Raw genomic sequence first — 9,084 nt, 5'->3', positions numbered from 1 at the left:
TGCAGGGAGAAGGTCAGGCGGGCCAAACCTCAGGATGAGCTCAGGTTTGCAAGAGAGGTTGAAAATAATAATAATAAAGACTTATTCAGCTATGTTTGAAGCAAGAGGAAAAACAGGGAAGTAGTAGGTCCTCTGCGAAGGGAAGATGGAGAAATGGTATTCAGTGACAGACAGAAGGCAGAACTGCTCAGCACCTACTTTGCCTCTGGCTTTACTCAAAAGGAAAGCAATGCCCAATCTGGTGATAACAGAATAAACAATGCAAGGAGGGAGCTACAGCCCTATATAGGAAAAGGTGGTAAGGGAACACATAGCTACTTTAAATGAATTCAAACCTCCAGGGCCTGTTGAGCTACACCCAAGGGTACTAAAGGAGCTTGCAGAAGTAATATCTGAGCCTCTGTCTATAACCTTTGAGAATTCTTGGAGAACCAGCTTGGCGTTGATACCAGAATAGACGGTCAGTCTGTGAACACTTAGAAAAGGGTACAGTGGTACCTCAGGTTACATACGCTTCAGGTTACATACGCTTCAGGTTACAGACTCCGCTAACCCAGAAATAGTGCTTCAGGTTAAGAACTTTGCTTCAGGATGAGAACAGAAATCGTGCTTTGGCGGCACGGCAGCAACAGGAGGCCCCATTAGCTAAAGTGGTGCTTCAGGTTAAGAACAGTTTCAGGTTAAGAATGGACCTCCAGAACGAATTAAGTACTTAACCCGAGGTACCACTGTACTGTGATTACTAAGACCTAGTATGAGTTTCTCAAAAACAAGTCATCCCTGATGAATCTCATTCCCCCCCCCCCCACTGTTAAGTGTTACAGGCTTGGTAGATCAGGGGAATGCTGTGAATGTTGTGTTATCTTGATTTCAGTAAGGCTTTTGACAAAGGTCCCCCATGATATTATTGTGAGGAAGATGGTAAAATGTGGGCTGGGTGAGGTTAACTTAAGTGAATTTGTAGCTGGTAGACTCACTAAACCCAAAAAGCACTCACTAATGGTTCCTCAGCATGCTGGAAAAAAGTGACACACAGGGAGAAAGAGTGACATATGGGGTGCCACAGGGTTCTGTCCTGGACAATTGTTGTTCAATGTCTTTATAAATGACTTGGACGAAGGAATTGAGAGGATGTACATCATATTTGCAGATGATACAAAACTGGGTGGGATAGCTTATGCAGAAGACAGAATTGGGATTCAATGCAACCTTAACACAGTGGTTTTCAAACTTTTATCTCTGGTCCACGCTTTCAGGGTGGGAAATTGCTTGTGCCACACTGAACTTTTAATTTATAAGAAATGCATGGGGAAACGAAAAGAAACCTGTGCTTGACCTGTGCAGGACACAACTACTTTATAATATGATCATGGGGCATTTAGGAAATATAAAACAATGCAGCTACATAAGAACATGAATCATTCCCAAAATACATGCCAAATTTTCCGTGTATAAGACTTATAAGACACACCCTATTTTGGGGGACTCCAAATTAAGAAAACACCCTTCAGCACTACCCGTGTGTAAAAAGTACCACAATTTTAAACCAAATTTTTTGGTTATAAAAACCCTAGTCTTATACACGAAAAAATACGTTATGTACCTTAAGTATGCATACAAATTCAATGAGAGATGTGAGCTTGCTTTTGCCAGGTAACCTAATTTATTTCAGATCTACTTTGAGACAAACTCTCATCTCCTCATCAACACAAAGAAGGTTTTTTTTCCTGATCTTTCATATTTTTCAGAACTGAAAATCCCAGTTCACAACAATAAGTCGTGGGAAACTGTAGCAGAATAGCCAATGCTTTGCTCTCATTTTGAAAATATATCAATCCATAGTCTGCAAAAATAATTATAACTATACTATACTATACTATACTATACTATACTATACTATACTATACTATACTATACTACACTGAATGTTTAAATGTTTCTTTGATTGTCCTTGAATCTTCCTACCACACTTGCAATCCTTTCCTGCCACACCCTTTGAGAACCATTGCAACAGATTGGGCCAAAACTAACAAAATGAATTTCAATTCGAACAAATGTAAGGTTCTACATTTAGGCAGGAAGAGCCAGCTGAGCAAATATAAGATGAAGGACACCTGGCTTGCCAGTAGTACATGTGAAAAGCATCTAGGGGTCTTAGTAGAATCAACTGTGTGATGCAGCAATAAAAAAAAACTAATGCTATTCTAGGTTGAATCAACAAATGTACAGTGTCTGATCAAAGGAAGTAATAGTACCACTCTGTTCTGCCTTGGTAAGACCACACATAGAGTACACTGTCCAGTTCTGGGCACCAAAATTTAAGAAGGATATTGGCAAGCTTGAACGTGCACAGAGGAGGGTGACCAAGGTGATCGAGGGTCTGGAAACCAAGTCTTATGAGAAACAGGTGATGAAGTTGGGCATGTTTAGTCTGGAAACAGCCTAAACATCTGTTGTCTATGCTCTGGCAGCCTCTAGGTTAGATTACTGCAATGTGTTAAACATGGGGCTGCCTTTGAAGATGGTTCAGAAACTGCAGCTGGTGCAGAATTTGGCAGTCAAGTTGTTCACTGGGGGGAAATGATCTGAGCACGTAACAACAATTCTGGCCCCACTGCACAGCTACCAATTAGTTGCTGGGCTCAGTTCAAACTGCTGGTTTTGACCTAAAAGCCTTATGCATCTCAGGACCCCAGCACTTCAAAGGACCGCCTCTCCCTACATGAATCAACAAGGATTCTGCAATCGTTGTCTGAGACCTTTTTCCTGTGCCGCCTCCATGGGAGGTCTGGAGGGTGGCCACATAAGAACAGGTTTTTTCAGTGTTGGTTCCCTACTTTTGGAATATTCTTCTCAGGGAGGCTGGGTACCATCATGACATATCTATAGTCGGTGGGCAAAAAGATTCCTTTTTCATCAGGCCTTTGGCTTTAAATGATTTGTGACCTCTTTTAGTGGGTGAGATGTTTTAATCCTGCCTTTTAAAAATAGGATATTGTTTTAAGATTTTTCCTTGCTTTGTTTTACGAGGGTTTAAATGTATGCTGTTTGCTCATTGTTGTAAGTCACTTTGAGCTGCATTGACAAACAAGGTGACTAATAAGTTTAATGAAAAATAAAGGAAAAACAAGGACAGTGAAAGTACAAAGATGGCTGCACACACATACGCAGCAATGCACTCATCCAATCTGGTCCTCGGTAAGTTACTCAGAAGAAAGGCCCGCCACATTCAGCAGGACTTACTTCCTAATAAGATTATAGAATATTAAGAACAAAGTGGAAATACTCAAAAGTTCGATACTCTGGAGAATCCAGCATCACAGGGGGGTTAGTTTGAGAGCAGAATCATATTCAAGTCACGTCTATTATTATTACTGTTATTATTATTTGATTTCATGCCCTGCCTTTCTGCAAAAGTACACAAGATTGCACACACACAGCTTTTTTTCCAGTGGTGAAATGAGTACTGTCCATTCGTTCGTTTGTTTTCCTGGGACCTGCAACACTTCACGTCTATCTATTTTGTTCTGTGGTTTGTCCACCCATCTGTTCTCCAAGTTTAGGCATCTCTTGAGATGTTGTCGCCAAACCCAGCGCAAGGGGGGCCAAGTTGGGGGTCGGAAATCTTAGTCTATGTTTGATGCCATTTTGAATCAAGATGATGTACTCAAATGTGACTTTGTCCCATTTGTGTAAAAGTTACAGATGAGGTTTCTCAAGCTGGAGGAGGGGCTGTATACAGTATACATGTTTTAAATAAACAAGAAATCCAGCAAGCAAAGTTTTCCCCATCACCATGGGAAGAGACAGCAAAACCACCTGTTATATTTCCACAATTCATGTCTGTTCTATCCATTTCACAGAATGAGGTTGATAAGTTAGGGTGGTAGGATTCACTTAAAACTGCATGTGAGCTTTTCACTTTTTTGAAGGCTTTCCCCACTTGTGGATATTTTAACCCTAATGCTGCAAATTTGAATGAGCAGTGTGTGTGTGTGTGTGTGTGTATGTGTGTTTAAACCCATTTATTTTGGAGCAAATAAGGCATTCCTTGTTAGAGAGCTATTTTAAGAATAATCAGTTTTCTGTTTTCATTGGTTTGTGTTTTCGAAATGATTGTTAACACTGTTGCTATTGTTAAGTTTTTGAGGTTGTGTTGCTGTGTAAGCAACCCAAGTCTATACATAACTTATACCCCCAATTTCTCTCTCTCTCTCTCACACACACACACTGAATAAAATATTGTTATGCTTAGCATGCAATTACTTTGCATTCCACCTTCTGAGAGCAACTGCCCTCAAAAGCAATTTATAAATCTTTTAATCAATAAATAAGTAAGGATATACAAACACAAGAAAAGTCCTGAAGGACCAGACCAAAAGCCTATCCAGTCCAGTATCCTCTTTCCCATGGTAACCAACCAGATTTTGGGGTGAAAGAAGTGTGTGGGCGGGGGGCAGGTGGGGGGGGTAATAAGCCAATGCAGTAGGACAGAACTATTCACACTCCATATTCTGGGATTGCAATCTGGGATTAGATTCCCAGGCCTGGTGGATGCATCACTTCTGTATTTGTGAGGATGTTGTTAAAGGCACAATGGCAGAACCATTAAAGATACTAGAATGATTTTTGTCCTTCTGCAATCATCAGAAAGGTTGCCTGTTGCACACAGCCTTAGAGAAATCTGGCTGGTCACTGTCTGAATGAAAGGGCTGGACGGAGAGCTTTGGTGTGACCCGCCAGGTCACTTGAACACTTCTAGCAAAGCATGGCTAGTTGGGATCATTTTAGACATCTAGCCTTTTAAGTGCTAGCTGTTATCCCATTAAATTATTTTTTCCTATTGACCCACACATTTTCATTCCTCTGGGCCTCAGAAGTATATAAAACTATATATGCACAGAGGTTCTATTTCTTAAATGTTTCATGTGCATGTTTAATAAGTAAATATTTGATTGGGTATATTTAAACTTCAGTTCTAATCATAGTGATACATTATTGGATTTGGTTGGCACCAAAACCCTCCTTTTCTAATATAATTCTAATTAACAGGGAGCCAGGTTTGAACTGGGATTTTAAAAGTGACCTGGTGTTTATGGTAAAGATTTTATATATTTGTGTTTACGGTACAAGGGCTATTTATATATGGGAAAGGGTTATATAATCTGACACAGAGATTGCTTAAGGTAAGGTCAACATACCCCTTATATGGGATACGTTGAAAAGGGAGTCCAATCTCACATTAGGCCTCATTCACACCATATTTAAAGCACTATGATACCACTTTAAACAATTGTCGCTGCTCCCAAAGAGCCCTGGGAGCTGTATGTAGTTTGTTATGGCTGCTGAGAATTGTTAGGAGAGACCTGTTCCCCTAACAGCTACAGTTTCCAGAATGGTTAAACAGTCAATCCCTCTTCCCAGGGAACTCTGGGAATTGTTGCTCTGAGAGGGGACTAAGTGGTCCGCTAACAACATATAGCACACTTAATATGTGACACTTCCCAGAATTATTAGGGGGAAGTCATGGCTGCTTAAAGGGGGCATCATAGTCCTTTAAATGTATGATGTGAATGTGCCTTTATTGTGTGTGTGTGTGTGCGCGCACACACACACACACCCCCCCCCCCGCCTGGAGGTACTTGAGGAGCAAATGGATTGAACATGATTTTGCTGATGTGAGACTATTTCCTTGGCTCGCTCTTTTGAGTCAATTTCACAAAAAAACCTTTCAGAGTTGCTGACGCAGTGGATCTACATAGCAGAGCTGAGAAAGGCCTCTGGGAACCCGGGGAGGCGGAGATGGGGGCAGAGTGCTATTTTTTAAAAAATTAAAAAATTAAATCAATCGCCATAGCCTTTCATATGCTCCACTCTCGCAAGCAATAAGCATTATTAGCATGCAGCCTTTTTTCCAGATTCACAGAATACAGTGGTACCTTGGGATGCGAACGGGATCCGTTCTGGAGTCCTGTTCGTATCCCGAATGGAATGCAAGATGCGATGGTGTGTCTGCGTGTGCGCGGGTTGCGTTTTGCCGCTTCTGCGCATGCGCATGACATCATTTTGAGCGTCTGCGCATGCACGAGCAGCAAAACCCGGAAGTAACGTGCTCCGTTACGTCCGGGTTGCCATGGAGCGCAACTCGAACATGCTCAACCCGAAGCACATTCAACTCGAGGTATGACTGTATTCCTATATGTTTCTACCTAGAAATAAGTGTCATTGAATGGAGTTTGACATACTCAGACCCTCCAAGTGTCCCTATTTTCCAGGGCCAGCCCTGATTTAGAGAAGCCACCCTGGTTTCTGATTTCATCCCAGAATGTCCCACTTTTCCTTAGGATGTCCCTGTTTTCATTGGAGACATGATGTAGGATATGGAGTTATCTGACCCCCGGGCTGTCTGAAGGCAATCCTGTAAAGGGAGGTTTTTAAAAAAAGTTTGATGTTTTATTATGTTTTTATATATGATGGAAGCTGCCTAGAGTGGGGTAGAAAAATTATCATTATGGAATGGGACGTCCCTATTCTAATCAGGGAAATATTGGAGGATATGCTCACTCTCAGGTAGGTGTGTATAGGCTGTGTACATACCAGATATTTAAAGAACCTCCCACCCCCAAATAAAGAGTCCTGGAAACTGAAGTTTACCCCCACAGAGCTACAATTCCCAGGACCCTTAACAAATGTCAGTTCCCAGGATTCTTTGGAGGAAGTCATGTGCTTTAAATGTATGGTGTGTACACAGTCCCACTCGACGAATCACAATTTCATTCATTCATTCATTCATTCATTCATTCAATAAAGCACCATAATGGTTTGTGGCACTTCACAGAGCACAGGAGGACCAGTCTTCCTGCCCTCCTTCCCGAGGACCTCACAGTCTAAGTTCTGGAGAGGACCGGAGTTAGCATATGTGGTAAAATCAGAATATATAAACGTGTGTGCGCAAAAGCTCCAGGATTAAACTGCAACACCCAGGAGATTTTTCTATTTATTTTAAACTTTGCTAATGGATTGGGTATAAATAATAAAATTGTTGTTGTTGTTGTTGTTGTTGTTGTTGTTGTTGTTGTTGTTGTTGTTGTTTTCAGGGCTCAGGAACCTGCGCCCCTCCAGATGTTGTTGAACCCCAACTCCTATCAGCCCAAGTCAGCATAGCCAATGGTTGGGGATGGAGTTATAGGCCAGAGGTGGGGAAGCTATTGGACTCCAACATCCATCAACCTCAGCCAGTGCAGACAATGGGATTTGTATATATATTATTTATTCCGCCACTAAAAACAACAATTAGGCAAGCACACTTAGACAGATCTTACTAACAACTTGAATGAATTACCTAGGCTGCCAACTTTGTGGGGAGGTTAGAGGCAGTGTTTTGGACTACAACTCCCATCAGTCCCAGCTAGCACTATTGGGGGAGGTTGTTCCAAAAGTTCAAGGTGTTACTATTAGTATATAAAGCCTTTAATAGGTTTGGAATGGTTTACCTTCAGATCACCTGTACAGCTCAACTATTTGTGTATACATATTGGTCATTATAAAAACAACTGTTTATGAATTGGTGCCTGAGTTTGACTTTTTTCTGCTTTCTTCCCTGTCCATTTTCCTTTGTGTGTCTTGCTTTTTTAGACTGGTGTCTTGGTGTGTTCAAATCTTTGCTAAAAGCTTGGCAATATGTTTGAATGTCTAGTTTGCCTCTCCCCTCCATTTCCCTTCCTCTTTAGAAATGGCTTGCATGTGTGTGTCTGTGTAGCGTTGAGGCAAATCTCCTGATGTCGCAATCCAGCACCTTCCCTAAGGAGTCACCCCTGAGAGATGGCTTCTTAGTTAGGCCTGTCTGCCTGGATAATGATTTCCAAATAAGTAAATCTGTTAATGAGATCACAGTGGGAGCAATAATGAGTCAGAAGAGGGTGAAGTGGGGGATGTGTGTCTGGGGTTCTTTTTAATCAGTCAGGACTCTTGGGTTTGGCCGGGAAGCAAAGAGAGGTATACTACCCTATTTCCCAGGACATCTTTTCGGTGCTGCGTAAAAACATTTTTGTTAAGGCAAGCCTATCCAGACATGTAGACTGTTGACATGGCTCTTAAGCTGGCTGATTTTAATTATTTTCTGAAAGTTTTTTTTTCCTAAAGATGTCATTGTCTTATTCCTTTTGTAAACCACAGTTTGCAGTTTAGCTGAGGTTTGCTTGTTTGTTTGTTTACAAGCAGGATGTAATTTTGATAAAATAAATAAAAAACATAAATCACCTGGGTTTTTTGTTTTACTTTTTAACTGATGCATGGGCCAGGCTGAGAAGTTGCTCCTTCACCCTCTCCTTGGAAAGACCTGCTTTGTTTTAATTAAGAACAAAAGAACTCAGCATCGCTGCCTCCAGTCCAGCGCCCTGTGCCCAACAGTGGCAGGGCTACATTTCACAGCACACAAAACCCCAGAGGGTTCTGCGCACACTTCTCTCTCCATCATCCATCTAGGGAGGGGAGAGGGACCATCACAGCTCAAGGACGAATTCAGCCTGACCTACCTCACAGGGTTGTTGTAAGGAAGGGGGATGCCACCTCAAGCTCCCGGGGGGGGGGGAGGCAGGGTATAAATGTAATAAGAAAAAGAAATGAACCAAAAGCACAAAAGGGTGCACAGCGGAATCAGTGAGGGTTGTGGTCTGGGATAAGTTTTGAGGGCCAAATTGTGATTTTTTTCGGGGGGGAGGGGCTGCATTCAGCCCACAGCTCCAACCCTGAGCTGGACAATGAGTCTTGACTTGGTATGTGGCAGCTTCCTATTTTTCCTAGTGAAAGAATTCTCTTTGGCCCCCTCCTATCTTTAGAGCAGAGCCTGGGTTTCTTTAGAGCTCTTTCACAGCTTGTGCTCAAGTTGATCCGTAGCGTAACCCCCACTGAAACCAGAGCTCATTACTCCATGGAAGCCTTTGGCCCCAAATGAGCAATAGCCCCATCATGCTCACTTCCTGTGGCTGCTGAGCACCCCATCAACATAACATAACCCAGATCTGTTTACATTGGCGGAATGGAGCGTCTGCCGGGATCAGGGGCATATCTTGGAGGGTCTGGAGG

The 9,084-nt window shown here is 42.2% G+C and overlaps 1 long non-coding RNA gene across 1 annotated transcript; it reads left to right on the top strand.

Moving 5' to 3' along the window:
* The first annotated feature begins 430 nt into the window (after positions 1–430).
* Positions 431–1,257, top strand: LOC309347119. The gene is made up of 2 exons (XR_014158868.1): positions 431–503; positions 748–1,257. It is a non-coding gene; the product is annotated as an uncharacterized lncRNA (long non-coding RNA).
* The last annotated feature ends 7,827 nt before the right edge of the window (positions 1,258–9,084 follow it).

This window comes from Podarcis erhardii, assembly GCF_964252035.2.
Source record: "Podarcis erhardii genome assembly, chromosome: 7".
Taxonomy (NCBI): Eukaryota; Metazoa; Chordata; class Lepidosauria; order Squamata; family Lacertidae; genus Podarcis; species Podarcis erhardii.
Note: the sequence above shows the minus strand (reverse complement) of the source record. Positions and strands in the feature narration are given on the sequence as shown.